The sequence below is a fragment of the Dermacentor variabilis genome, chromosome 3, assembly GCF_050947875.1.
Source record: "Dermacentor variabilis isolate Ectoservices chromosome 3, ASM5094787v1, whole genome shotgun sequence".
Classification (NCBI taxonomy): Eukaryota; Metazoa; Arthropoda; class Arachnida; order Ixodida; family Ixodidae; genus Dermacentor; species Dermacentor variabilis.
In genome coordinates, this window is record NC_134570.1 from 152,197,686 (window position 1) to 152,212,818 (window position 15,133).

The 15,133-nt window shown below is 49.9% G+C and overlaps 1 protein-coding gene across 2 annotated transcripts in view; it reads right to left on the reverse strand.

Moving 5' to 3' along the window:
* The window catches only part of LOC142576402 (monocarboxylate transporter 14-like), a 51,778-nt gene that overhangs the window by 21,590 nt on the left and 15,055 nt on the right, over positions 1-15,133 (reverse strand). The window contains exon 1 of one of the 2 annotated variants that reach the window (XM_075686522.1): positions 7,208-7,304. The exons of the other annotated variant lie outside the window; for it this stretch is intronic. The gene's annotated coding sequence lies outside the window, so the exon portion shown is untranslated. Of the gene's footprint in view, positions 1-7,207; positions 7,305-15,133 lie in introns of those variants that run through there. 2 annotated transcript variants of the gene reach the window in all.

Consider the following 15,133-nt stretch of genomic DNA (forward strand, 5'->3'; position numbering starts at 1 on the left):
CGGGCTACTTCCACGTCAGGACCGGCAGGTGTGGCCCACCGGTCGCGGGCATGCCGCAACGCCAGGATTTGCTTGTCTAGAGCGAGGCTACGCAGAAGCGAGTCCCACTCCTCGTTGCTGACCCGAACTCCCAGGGCATGCGTGATAGGGTGGAGTTCAGCCCGCTGGACGGGCAGGCGTTGTCAGTATATACGTCAAGGTACACTTTGTGCAGAACGCCAAGCCACGGGTATGTCCTGGTATGTGAGAGTCTAAGAGAAACGGCTTGCGCCCTATTCAGCTTGTGGTGAGGGGTGGAAAGACTATTCTAGACATGTAGAAGAATTTTGTATCCTCGTTGTGAGCAGCGGAAGCATCCCTGTGGCTGTCGGGGTGAGGGGAGTCGGCGCTCCTTACCGAGGAAGCGTGCTCGGTGAGGTCGCGCGCAGCCTCGTGAGTAGACTCATTGAGGTTCGGGGGAGCACCCTCGACCAAGCCTACTTGAGAGGGAAACCAGTGAGTCTAATGATGCGTGAGAGCATACGGACTCTACACGCTAAGAACGTGAGAAGCTTGCTCGGCGATACAACCCTTCTGAAAAGCCCTAACTGCCGGTTCGGAATCGCTATAGATATCGGACCCATGACCATCTAACAGAGCGAGGGTGATGGCGGCTTGCGCGGTGACTTCGGGGTCTGAATTTTGAATCGAGGTGCTATTATAAATCTTCCCGCTGCTGTCGCCCACGACAATGGCAAAGGTCTTCCCATCGCTGTACTCTCCGGCGTCGACGAAGCTTGCTCTGATGTCTTGTTGCTTGATCTGTTTTAGGATCGCTGCTGATCTGGCCTCGCGTCTACCCTCGTTGTGGCCGGTAGGCACGCTTGGGAGCAGGGGCGCGACTTCGAGCTTTTCTCGAATGCACCTAGGGATCGAGGCACTTACCATTGAGAATACCGCAGGATGGTAACCCAGGTCTTCAAGGATGCCTTCACCTGCCCCTGGGATGGCCAGGCGAGCGCGTTGCGCGCGCTCTTAGGCTTCGACAATGTACTCGACGATGTTAAGTGCCCCAGCTTGAGGAGATGCTCGGTATGGGTCCTTATGGGCAGCCCGAGAGCCGTTTTGACTACTTTGCGGATGATAGCGTTGACCTTGTCTCGCTCCGCTATCAGCCACTTCTTCATAGAAATCGTGTACGTGCAGTCGCATAGCACGAAGGCTTTGATTAGACTGAGGAGATGCCTCTTCATGCCTCTGTATAGGTTTGGGATTCTACGAACGAGGCAGAAAGCGTTGTCCGTCTTCGCGGTGATCTTGCGGAAAGCCATTCTATTCCCACTGTTAAATTTGACAAACATGCCCAAGACCCGAATGAAGTCGACAAGTGCGAAGACTGATGCTGCTTTGGGAAACTGGCTTCCATCTTTAGCTCTTTTTCCCTTATGTTTTCTGTAAAGCAGAAGCTCCGATTTGGCGGCAGAGCATCGACGTCCGGTGGGGCAGAGATACTGCTCAATAACCTCAATCGCCTCCTGCGTCCTGCGTGGCTTCGAGTCTGTCTAGCAGACGCCCGAGCATCAGATGGGGATGCATCGGCGTAGAAGGTGTATGCCACGCATACGTTAACGACTGGTACGCTTGCTTGAGCAGGCAGAATGAATACATGAACGCAAGGTGCAGCGCACACAACATTTATTCGATATGTAATTTTAACAGCAGTATCACACGGCAACATTCAACACTTATTGCACACGGACTACGTCCTCCCTAGCTATGTTTTACGCTTGCGCTACCACGTTAACCAACGTCTCTGCAGCGATCGTTTATACTCTATCGTAGCGAGGATTACAGTACCGGTTCTGTTCGGGGCCGATATCGGCGTCCCCCGGTCTGTGGTCCGTCGTTGCAATCCGGTCGTCTTCAGTCATCGCTGGTGTCCACCGTCACCGATGCCTCGGCCGACGTGACGAAGGCCCAGTCACTGAGGAGCTGTCGCGCTCCAGCAAAGCGGGACTCGTGCCGGCGGTCGCTCCTGGTGCGCGCCCGCCCAGCTTAGTTCCCTACACGGTACGGTGACTGGCTGCAGCCAGCCTTCGCGCGTCTACGTTTAGCGGCGTGAACGCTGACGCGTCCTTGCAGGTAGGTCCGGGCCAGCGGTAGTTCCGGAGGCATCGGTTATGTGCTCGCCGAACCTGGTAATCGGGCGAGGCGTCGCCGCATCACCTACGTACTGCGGCAGGACCCAGAGTGGCGATCTGCGGCCCTCTTCTCCTGGAACGCTGCGCCCCGGCCACCACGTCCTTCTATGCGCGCGCCCCTTCCCTAAGATGGCCGCTCCACGCGCTCGCTTCGCTCGCTCTTCCTTTCTTTCCAATCTCTTCTGGCGTGCCTTTGACCTTAGTATCACGTTCTCGTCTTCTTTCTTTGTCTGCGCTTGTCACTCCTGACAGTGTATTTGACGCCCCCGACGCATGCCAACCTTCTCGTCGAGAAGGTGCTTCAGCATACACCAGGACTTGCCGTTGAGCGTCTGCCCGTCAATTGGTTCGCAGAGCATCCCGCATCTGCTGTCATATCATGACAAGCCAACAAAAACCGACACCAAGGACAACATAGGGGAAATTACTTGAGTGAGTGAGTGAGTGAGTGAATAAACTTTTATTCGGTCCAGCAAAACGCGATAAAACGCGCACCCGGCTAATCCCACGACGGGACTGACAGATCTAGTCTGCCGGCCCGATCGCGGGCGCGCTGGACGGCCAGGATTTGATCCTCAAAGACAGGACTTCGCAGGAGCGCGTCCCACTCTTCCTTGGTGAACTTCGGGCCCAGCGACCCGCACTCCCAGAGCATATGAGGCAACGTAGCTACCTCACCACAGGCCACGCAAGAACAATTTGGATAAATCTCTGGATATATGCTATTAAGGGACGCCGGATTTGGGTATGAGTTCGTTTGCAGAAGTCTTAGTGTGACCGCCTGCGGCCTGCTTAGCTTGGAGTGAGGCGGGGGGAAAACCCTTCTCTCTAAGTAAAAGAATTTCGTGATTTCGTTGTGTGTGAGAGGAGCGTCTCTGTGTCCGGGGAGAGAGTCGCCCGATCCGAGGGCAGCGCGGTCGGTAAAGCCACGCGCAGCCTCGTGGGCAGACTCGTTGAGGTTCAGAGGAACCCCCTCAATCGCCCCGACGTGTGCAGGGAACCAAACGATCGAGTGCATGGAGGTGTTGCCCTGTTTGGCGCCTTTCAGAATTTGAACTACCTGCCGGGCTACCCGGCCTTTCTGGAATGCCCTGATGGCGGCTTTCGAATCGCTATACACCCTGTCTCTCCGACCGTCTTGCATGGCGAGTGCAATGGCCACTTGCTCGGCCACCTCTGGGTTCGTCGTCCGGACGGAAGCACAGTTGATGACTTTGCCCAGCGTGTCAATGACGGAAACCGCAAAAGCCTTGCCGTCTCGGTATGCAGCTGCGTCAACGAAGCTTGCTGCGATATTGTCTTTGTTTATTTGCCTTAGTATATTAAATGCTCTTGCCTTGCGACGACCTGCGTTGTGAACGGGATGAACGTTGCGGGGAAAAGGGGCGACCACGATCTTCTCCCCTATTTCTCTGGGGATTTGGGTGTCTTCAGCCAAGTTCTTGGTTGGTGCGTGTCCGATCTCCTCGAGGATACGCCTGCCGGCTGGCGTGGTGGACAGCCGAGTTAGCTGGGCCCGTTCCTGAGCCTCGGCCATCTCCTCCATGGTGTTGTGTATGCCGAGCCGAAGGAGGTCCTCTGTATGCGTTCTGACGGGCAGCCCGAGGGCTCTCTTGAAGAATTTTCTAATGAGGGCATTAAGCTTTTCCCGCTCGGCTCTGAGCCAGTTGTGCATGGCCACCGTGTAGGTGAAGTGACACAGCACAAAGGCGTTGATGAGCCGAAGCAGGTTGTCCTCCTTGAGGCCACGATGTCTGTTCGTGACCCTTCGGACGAGGCGAAAAGCATTGTCGGTTTTCGCAATTATCTTGCGTAGCGCAGTGCCGTTGCCGCCGCGTGATTCTATGAACATACCCAGGACTCGGATGGTGTCGACCCTGGGTATCGGGTCACCGCTCCGAGTGAACAGGTGAATGTCACTTTCCGAGACCGGTTTCCAGCCCTTGGGTCTGCGGCCTTTTTCTTTTCTATAAAGGAGAAGCTCAGATTTGGTTGGGGAACATCTGAGTCCGGTGGGTAGCAGGTACTGCTCCGTGACGTCTACCGCCTCTTGCATGGCGCTTTCCACTCGCCCTTCGCTACCGCCGGTGCACCAGATGGTGATGTCGTCTGCGTAGATGGTGTGTTTGATTCCTTCAACTTGGGCCAGATTCCTCGAGAGACCGATCATGCAGATGTTGAAGAGAGCAGGCGAAATGACCGAGCCTTGCGGCGTGCCCCGTGCGCCCAGGAGCACCTCGTCGGAGACGAAGTCGCCGATCCGCAGCCTCGCTTTCCTCCCCGTCAGGAACGAACGGACGTAGTTATATAGTCTGGGGCCCAGCTTGAGGTCGGCCACGGAGGCCAGAATGTATTCGTGGAGAACGTTGTCAAACGCTTTCTCCAGGTCGAGTCCGAGCAGGGCCCTGGTGTCTCTGGTACTGCCATCGATGATGTGATGTTTGATCATCTTCATGGCGTCCTGCGACGAGAGGCCGGCACGAAAGCCAATCATGTTGTGAGTATAGATGTTGTTCTCTTCGAGATATCTGTTTAGTCTGTTGAGGACGACGTGCTCCGCCACTTTCCCAACGCAGGAGGTGAGAGAGATCGGTCGGAGGTTGTCCACGTTCGGAGCCTTGCCGGGTTTGGGGATCAGGACGACGTTGGCGCTCTTCCATTGCTCTGGGACGCTGCCGTTTTTCCACGTCTCATTGATCTTCTCGGTGAGGTATGCGATCGAACCGTCGTCAAGGTTCCGCAGCATCTTGTTGGTGATTCTGTCGGCACCTGGCGCACACTTCCCCTTGAGCGCGAAAATGGCTTGCCTAATTTCCCCCACGGTGAAGTCTTCGTCCAATTCCGGACGGGCTGGTCCGATGTAGTCGGGAAACCGGTCTTCCTCGTCGCCATGCTTTATGGGAAGGTATTTCTCCATGAGCTTGGCAACCAGCTCGTCCCCGGAACAGGATATGGTAGCTTCGTGAAGGGCTCTGGCGAGCGTGTGTCTCTGACTGGATCTGGTGCTGCCCTCGTCGAGGAGATGTTTAAGCATTCCCCAGGACTTGCCGTTACGCATCTGCCCGTCGATCGAGTCACAGACCTCGTCCCATTGCTGCTTGCCGAGGGTCCGACAGTGATCTTCGATGGCCTTGTTAAGCTCGGAGATCTTTTTCCTCAATCTTCGGTTAAACCTTTGTCCTTTCCATCTCAGAAGCAGCGCCTGCTTGGCCTCGAGCAGATGGGCCAGCCTACTGTCCATCTTTTCTACCTCCAGGTCGCTGACGATCTTCTTAGTGGATGACTCGGCGTCACTCTTGATTCGCTCGCACCAATCTTCCAGGTCTTTTGGGACGGGTGCGCTGTCGTTGCCGCGGAGCTTGCGAAAAAGGTCCCAGTCCGTGACAGTGAATTGTCTGGATTTACTTCGGGTGACTTCGAAGCGGGTCTCGAGCACATAATGGTCGCTACCAAAATTTATTGCGGTGTTGCTCCACTCGGCTCCCTCGACGTTCTTCACGAACGCCAGATCGGGGGTAGTGTCCCGGCTAACCGAGTTGCCGATTCGGGTGGGGAACGCCTTGTCCGTGATGAGCGTGAGGTCCATTTCGTTGGCGTTCTGCCACAGACCCCGACCCTTGCTCGTGTCGTAGACGTACCCCCACACGCCGTACGGTGAAATTACTTGTGCTTAATAAATGAAATAGAGAAACGATAAATTATTCGAAATTAAAGTGGATGAAAAAACAACTTGCCGAAGGTGGGAACCGAACCCACAACCTTCGCATTTCGCGTGCGATGCTCTACCAATTGAGCTACCGCGGCGCTGTTTCCCCATCCACTTTCTTGGTTATTTATGTGTCCTAGTAGAACCCTGGGAGTGTTAGCCAGTGCCACCACTGAGAGACCTTGGCGGCGGACGTGGGACGTCGTTTTTGCCGCAGGCGTCACGAGAACGTGATCTTTATTGGGTGAAGGCAACTGGTCAATAAACCCACATATGCTAGTTGAAGGTATCAATGTTGCCGGATTCGAGACCCTCGCTATGTTCTCAACGAGACGAAAGGGGGTTAACCGAGGGGCCCGATATTTATTAGTCTTATCATAAGAAGCCAACAAACACTGACAACAACAAACGAAAAATAATGGAAATCAAAGTGGATGAAAAAACAACTTGCCGCAGATGGGAACCGCGCGAAATGCGAAGGTTGTAGGTTCGGTTCCCACCTGCGGCAAGTTGTTTTTTCATACACTTTAATTTTGATTAATTTATCGTTTCTTTATTTCACTTATTAAGCACAAGTAATTTCCCCTATGTTGTCCTTGGTGTCAGTGTTTGTTGGCTTCTTATGATAGGACTAATAAAAATCGGGCTCCTCGGTTAACCCCCTTTCTTCAGGTTGATCTGCTGTCATTGTATTTTGCAGTGGTGATCGATGACATTGTTAAGCTCCAAGGTCATGTTAGCACATCCAGTCGCGCTAGCTGGAGGACAATTTTATATGCAAGTAGACAGATAGATAGATAGATAGATAGATAGATAGATAGATAGATAGATAGATAGATAGATAGATAGATAGATAGATAGATAGATACATACATAGATAGATAGATAGATAGATAACACCTAACCTAGATAAAAAACGCCTCTTGCATTATTATGTTAGTGGAGCCAGGTCCTCGCGTTGCACACAACTGAAATACTTTGTGTAGCGTCTGACCTCTGTGGGCAATATCATTTAACGAGTAGCCGACCATGAACATTGGAGGCCTCCTACACCTATCCAGGAAGAGAAACTCTCCTTGTTTTAGATGTGGTTTTCACGTTTTTCTTTCATTTCTCTTCGCCTTCTTGTATAGGATGCGCCTGTGGAAAGTGCGTTTTGACCACCCGACGGGATTCTACCGGCGATAGAGGGTGCAGTGACCGCAATGCACTAGCGACGCTGAGGTCTCATCGTGGCATCCGCTCTCACAGGCACGTGCATTAACGGTGTTACAACCATTTCCTGTTTTTCACCCTCTATAACAGGTGGCACGTTCCCTACCTTGTCTGCTTCTGATGCGAAAGCCGTGTGCGGAACGTAGCCGGTGAATGGGAGGTCACCAGGTGAGCTTCGCGCTCTATTCCATGCAGAATCGGCTGAAAGGTGCACGAAAAGTACCCCCTATTGGCAGCCATCAAGACGCGCATTGTTGAGCGTGAACACGCGCTAGTTTCCCTGAATCATCAGCAAGCGGCGGCCCAGTGCACGACAAATTAAATCCAGTGAGAAATACTTAGCGTCGGGTGAACACTTTCGTCAAGATGCAGAACTAGCTCAAGCAGCTAACCTTCGTCTGTATTGTCTAACTGTTTGTTTTATTTTTCTTTATATCCTATCTCCCTGTCTTTTCACTCCTGTTCAGCTCCTAACCACTGTTTAGCACTCAGCAGACGGCGTTAGACACTGAGGTCAGCAATAATCATTGCTTCCGTTCGCTCTCATATGTGTGTGTGTGTGTGTGTGTGTGTGTGTGTGTGTGTGTGTGTGTGTGTGTGTGTGTGCGTGTGTGTGTGCGTGTGTGTGTGTGTGTGTGTGTGTGTGTGTGTGTGTGTGTGTGTGTGTGTGTGTGTGTGTGTGTGTGTGTGTGTGTGTGTGTGTGTGTGCGTGTGTGTGTGTGTGTGTGTGTGTGTGTGTGTGTGTGTGTGTGTGTGTGTGTGTGTGTTGTCCAAATGAATAACCACATGTTCATTTTACTTGCTTTTGTTTTTGCCCTGTACTTGTATGTACTTGTGCCGTATGTACTATGCACTTGAACAACTTGTTTCGATAGTCGCTCGTCGGGACAAACTGCCATTGTTCTATGCGTCAAAATGTAATCTGGGGTCATATAACGTAAAACTATTCCAATATGTTTCTATTCCAATTTGCTGACGTCAAATTTGCGTAACCACCGACGCAAGCACCGGGCGGTCACCCGCAGGGTTGTCTCAACAGACCAATCAAACGCTCTCCTCGTTCATAGGAGGTCACTTTTGTTTACTTGAAAAACGAATAACATTGCCTACACTGAGCGGCTTGTCGTATCTAATTAGCTGACAAGAGGCGAGGAGAACGCTCAAGTGGAGAGGGATTCACTGGGGCAGAGCCAGTGCACTGAAAATCGATAACCGGATGAAGAGGGTGGTGCCGGTGTCGGCGATTGGTCGGCTTTCCCTTACTTAGCTTGTGGTGGCTGGTCGAAAACCGCGGCGGCATGCAACGGAAGCTTAAGAATGACGCTAAAACTGACCCTCAGCAAAGAAGAGTTGGAAGAATGAGGTAGTAAACGTGCCGAAAGTGCTTGAAAACGTTACACGGTCACGCAAGAAGTTTTATTATACGTAAATACACCCATGCTCTCCGGCAGGCGCGAGGAGCCAGCGTCTCAGCGGTCGGCGGCAGCCATCTTTTATTCCTTTCGGAACATGGCAGCCTGCGGCTATTCCGAAAAAAATTCAGTTTTGTTCGGCATATTAATGCATCTTTATAGTGTACAGGTCACTTTGACGCGGTGAGATTGTGCGGTTTTGTGACGTCGCGTGACAGGCAGGTGAAGTGAGTGCAGCCCGAAAACTTTTTACCAACAGCCGAGGGCTAAGGCGAAAAGGCGTCGAACTAGAAATAACTGGTTTTCTTGTTTCTGTCAAATCATGCATTATCAGTGTATACATGTCATATCACATGGGGAAGTATCGCAGTTTTCGTGACGCCGCGTGGCAGGCAGGTGAAGGGGGGTGGTCGAAAAAAGTTTTTGACCAATCGCGGAGAGCTGATAGCAGAATTGGAATAGAAAAGTTTGGAATAGTTTTACGTTATAGGGCCCCTGCACAACTATCATTGGGCTGCCCTTTTTATATTCTAAACAAAAAGAAATAAACACCTGCACATACTTTTAGCATGCTAGAGGCTTCTCTTCAATTATTTTCTTAAAATGTTTACCAGCACGAGCAAGAAACGTGAACTTTTAGGCACGTTATATTTATAGTTTGGAATTCTAGCTAAACGTATCAAGCTCAATCCTGCAATGGTTCGATCACATGACTCAACGCGAAAGAAATGGAATTCTTCGGTTAGAGAGAGTTTCACAGACGACGTGGCGTCAGTGAGGATGTGGCTTGAAAATTTCCGGTTTTATATATTGCATTCAATTTGGATTTTATACAGTCGCATTTAAAAAATACGGACATGCTTGGCCTTATAAACCTGACTTACTGGCCATATAGTTAAGCTGTCAAATAAGTAGAACTAGCATCATGGTTTGGACAATTGTGTGGTGCTTCTCCGGCATGTTACAGCAAAACAGAGTATGATAATGCGAATAACTGCGAAATATTTTTCTATAAATTTGCGAACTTTCGCATTATTGCGCAGTACTGGTTCTTGACGTAGCCATTCTTTCCATCATAACTGTGCAGGCTGTAAGTAACACCTGAATATTTTCAGCGTTTCTGTCAAATCGCAAAGCTTCCGGAAAGCAATTGCTTGTCAACGTCCTTACAGTTATGAGCCTATTATGAAACTTACTGTTATGAGCAGTTATGAAACTTATTATAAGCAACAGTTAGCAAAATTTATCAGCATGCACCAGTTCAGTAGGTTGCCCGACGGCTTATTCTCAATAAGCTAAGGACGCCGCCGTATATTGGATTGAAAACTATATACGTAACGCTCAGACACAGAAGACCAAACGAGTGTAGCAGATATGCTATAGCTGAATTTAGGTTGAATATTTATTGCTGGGAACTGGTAACAAGTTTGCTATTAGAAATTCCCGATGGGTGCCAAAGGAGGGGACACAAATTACAGAAGTGCTGCATTGGGCATTGGGAGCACATTCAAAATTTGAACGCATAGTCTTTGACTTTGCTGATGTAGTTGATGGGTGAGTGGGCGCCTCCTTCTTCGATTGGACTTATTGCTCGCTGTGAAACCATTTGAAGTAAACTGTCGTCACTATACAGTTCACGCTTCTCGTGCTTATCATGCAGAAAAATAAATAAGAAGAAAGAAAGAGATGAGAAAGAGGAATAGAACAAATTCTGACATGAAATTATTTTAAAATAGTCAAAAAAAGGTTGAAAACCAATGTCTATTGCTTAACCATAATATTTGCGTTGCAAGAGGGATCGCTCAACTGCACGTAGCGAAAGCGAAAGTGATGGTGACAAACTTCAGGCACGAATTCAACACATCAAAAAGGGCTGGCCCATCGCATACACCGAAGAAACTGTTGAAGCCAGCAATGCGTTTGTCCTCTCTGATTCTGCCGCATGTACCACGACGCTCATAGTTCCCGAACCAGACTTTGACATAAAGTGACCTCTCCCCGTGAGTAAGCAGCAACAGCTCAGAAATCTTCTCCGACGATACAAAGTCTGCTATTCGACGTCATTGAGGATTCGACAAACACCAGTTGCAAAGCATCGCATAAAAATAAAAGAGTGCGCTCGACGACTCCGCCAGACCGCTTATCGAGTTTCGACGCGAGACCGTGAAGCTATTACGCAACAAGTCGACGAATTGCTGCACGGTGACATCATCCAGCTGTACAAAAGCCCTAGGCATCTCATGTAGTCTTGGCGAAGAAATAGGACGGAACCTCACGTTTCTGCATCGATTATCGTCGACCAAACGAAATCCCGAAAAACGGCGTGTGCCCCCTCCCACGCATACATTTTTTTGGCTCTCCCACGCTAAGTACTTCTCGTCTATGGATCTCAAGACTGGCTACTATCAAATAGAAGTCGACGAGAGGGTCGGCGAAACTACCACCTTCATCACTCCATACGGCCTTTATGAGTTCAAAGTCATGCCATTCGGACTGTGCTTGGTGCCTGCAGCGATACAGGGCGGGATGGACATGGTATTAGCAGGATGGAAGGATGACGTCGTCTTCTTCGCGGGAAATTTTGACGATGACATTAGACGGCTTCCAGCACTACTCTGAAGCTGGAAAAGCACCGCTTGGCTTACGACGATCTTCTGTTCCTAGCCCACGTGATCAGCAAATCTGGAGTCTGCCCTCACCCGCAGAAGACAGCTGCCGTCGCAAAGTTGCAGCAGCCCATCGACAAGAAGGCACTGCTTAGATTCGTTGGCATGTGCGACTACTTCAGGCGCTATGTCAAGGACTTTGGACGCATAGCTGAGCCGCTGATACATCTAACTAAATGTGACCTCGAGTTGAAATGGGAAACGCCACCGGTCGACGCATTTCAAGAACTCAAACGACGAATGCAGTCGACACCGGTACTTGCGCACTTCGAGAAGGACGCAGATACAGATATTCATACTGACGCCTGTAGCCTCGGTGCCATCCTAGTTCTGAGGAAAGACGGACTTGAACAGGTTATAACTAACGCGAGCCGGTCGCTGTCGAAAGAGGAAGGCAATTATTCTACGACCGAAAAGGATGCTTCGCCATAATTTGGGCTATAGCAAAATTGGCAGGATATATCAAAATTGGCCTATATGGCAAGCCGTTCAATGTCGTCAGCGACCATCAGGCGTTGTGTTGTCTAGCAAGCTTAAAGGAGCCTTAGGATGCCTGGTGCGGTGGAGCCTCAGACTGCACGAATATGATGTCAGTGTAGCCTACAAGTCTGGGCGAAAACACCCTGATGCCGACTGCCTGACTCGCGCTCCCGTGAACCCGCCGCCCCAAGATGAGCTAGACGAAGACGCCTCTTTAGGTACACGATGTGCAGACGCCTTTGCCAAACAGCAACGAGCCGACCAGGAGCTCTGATGCCTCGACGAGTACTTGCAAGGCAAGACCGATTTTGTCCCGAGGATATTTAGGCGTGGATTGTCTTCGCTTTTCCTACGAAGCGACGTCCTGGTGAAGAACTTTTCGCCAGCATGCGCAAACTACCTTCTCGTTGAGCCCGTAACTCTCAGGTCAGAAGTCCTGCAAACCCTGCACGATGATAAGACAGCTGGGCATGTCGGGATTTTCTGTATGCTCGCAAGAATACAAGAGAAGCACTATTGGCCACAGACTGCCGCCGACGTCGCCCGTTAAGTGAAGACATGTCGAGACTGCCAGAGACGCAAGACACCACCGACAAAGCCGGTGGGTCTACTACAGCTGATCGAGCCTCTCTGCCGACCGTTTCAGCAGATCGGGATGTATTCTTTGGAGACCTTTCCGACGTCAACATCTGGAAATAAGTGAATTCTCGTCACCACCGACGACATTACCCGCTACATCAGAACGAAAGCCCTGCGTAACGGGAGTGCAGCGAAAGTAGACAAATTTTTCGTCAAGGACATCTTGCTGCGACATGGAGAGCCAGAAGTCCGCATTAGTGACGAAGGAACGGTTTTTACAGCTAAGGTTACTCAAGCCATCCTGCAGTACAGTCAGACAGGTCACCGGAGGACCACTAACTACCACCCGCTGACGAATGGCTAATAGAACGACTGAACAAAACGCTCGCCGACATGTAAGCGATGTACGTCAGAATTGAACACAAGGCGTGAGGTGCGTGCTGCAGTTTGCCACATTTGCTTACAACACGGCAGTGCAAAAGACAACACAGATCACGCCGTTCAAACTGGTTTAAGGAAGGAATCCGACGACGACTCTCGACGCCCTGCTGCCGCAATATTGACGCCGCCGCCTATCTCCACTGCGCCGAAGAAGCCCGACAGCTCGGCTGCCTGCGCATCAACAACCAGTAGAGGACTGCCATCCCGTACTACAATCTTCGACGACGCTACGTGGACCACTATGTGGACCGTGCCGGCGACCGTGTTTGGATTTGGACGCCGATACGCCGACGACGACTCGGTAAGGAACTATTATGCCGCTATTTCGGAAACTACAAGATCATCCGATGGATTGCCGCACTTGAAGAACGAGAAAATTTTTATTATTCACTCACGAAAATAAAAGCACAGTAACAAGATATACAGAAGGGGGTCCCAAAGCTCAAAGCTGTAAGGGGACCTCCTGTTTTAATTAGAAAGAACAAAACAAATGAGGTTAGAGCAAATGCAGCCATGTTGTAAAGTTGTCTACAAATAATAACACACGCCAGCAAGAAAAAATGACAATATATAGTAGTATAAAAAATTGCGTTTTGAATAAATAAAAAGTAACGAAACAATTCAGGCTAATGCAAATACAGCAAGGACGTAGTATTGTTACCATGTAGTAATGCAAGAAAACAAGTAAACTGAAGACATGGCTTAACATGACATGACCGAATTGCGAACATTCGCGCCATGACATGACGTCTGGCCTGACCTTGACTATAAGGTCATGCCAGATGGTATTTCGAGTTCACAGCGGCACCACTCGCGACCTTAAATAGTCCATTTGTCCAATAGCGCTTGAAGCCGTTCTGCCAGCGCTAACAAACTTTCGGACTTTGTTTCTTCACTGTTTTGGTACATTTTTTTGTACTAATTGCACTTTTGTTTTTCTCTCTCCTGTTGTGTTTGCACCATCCGGACGATGCTTTGTAAGAGGGGTTATTAACATGTGTACCTGTTCATCCTCACCAGGAGACCGCGTTTCACCAACACCACCCAGAAACGCAAGGCTTGTTCACTCCTATTAATTACGTTATTCATTACGACGGCTTACACACAACTGGCAGACACTATACCGTCGGATTGTAATTTGAATATATGAGTAAACATAATTATGTTACGTGAAAACTCAACACAAATCCCTTTTGCAAGGTTTCTACCATTTAAAGAGGTGCGCACACAGTTGCTTGCAAAACCAAGCAGATGGCACTCATCTCCGCTCAACCACGGCCCACGCAAGAGCCGCGTTTCTACCAGAAAGCTCGCCTACGCGCACAGCGCTCGCCGCCAGCGTTTCTCGGTGAACATTACGGTTACGTAAGCAGCAGTTGCCGGTAAGTGTGAGACGCAGTCAAAGTTCTTCTAATGTTATTGTTTTCCACTCTTAAAGGCGGAGCTTGAGCAGCCTCCAAATTTCGGATGCATCGCTAGGCACCTTCATCCTTTGTGTTTTAAGACAGATTTTTTCTTATATTTTTTCCCATTGTTGTGTGTCTACATGGTCGTTTTTGCTTGCATTCTTTGCATGCAAACGAGTCTCTCTTTCTCTCACTTTCTGTCTGATGAATTCTGGTCGTCTTCTTAGACTTTCAATTTCCCTGTGCTTGATCTTCCTCCATTCTGTGTGGCCGATCTTCAGCTACAAATAATTGTGCACTTTATTCATCCATTTATTTTGACCAATGTTACTGAGTATTTTTTCCAAACTAATGTTGCTCTGATCCTCTCCGGCTTCAAAAGAGACCTAGCTCAAGTCACCCAGCATCGCCTCATTTGGGGTTTTGCCATGGGATCCCAAAATCAACCGGCTTGCCGACCTTTGGTTAACTTCCAATCTCTACAAAATTCAGATTTTAAGCGCACAATGGCATTTGCGAACAATCGCGCTGACACCTCTTTTTCTTTCCAGAGCCGGTGCACCGCCTCAATTATTGCGGCCCCACAGTGTTCTGTGTTTGATGAATGCTGCGTTCTGCTTCACATTTACTTTCAGAATATATAGGTGGGTGCTGGAGTAGGTCTTTTCCTTGTTTATGTATGTTCCAATATATTGTTACGCCAGTACTCTGATGAATAAGAGGTCGACGCATATAGGCATGAGCGTTTTTGTCAAGGCACAGTGAAGAAGAAGTCACGGTTGCACTCGGTATTAAAAAGGCCACCCGCCGCTCTGCCGCCTGAATAGCGCTCTACGACCCCTGTTCCTGACGTTCCGACACTGGTGGAAGTGCTGGGTACAAACGAAAAGCAAGGACCGTAAATTCGTAAAGGCCGTCCTTGGTAACGAAGGCAGTTTTGTCACGATCTCTCCTATCGGCTTCGGTCTGCCAATACCCGCTTCGCAGGTCCATTGAAGAAAAATGACGTGCATGCCGCAGCGTACAGACTTGCGTACAGATGCCAGCG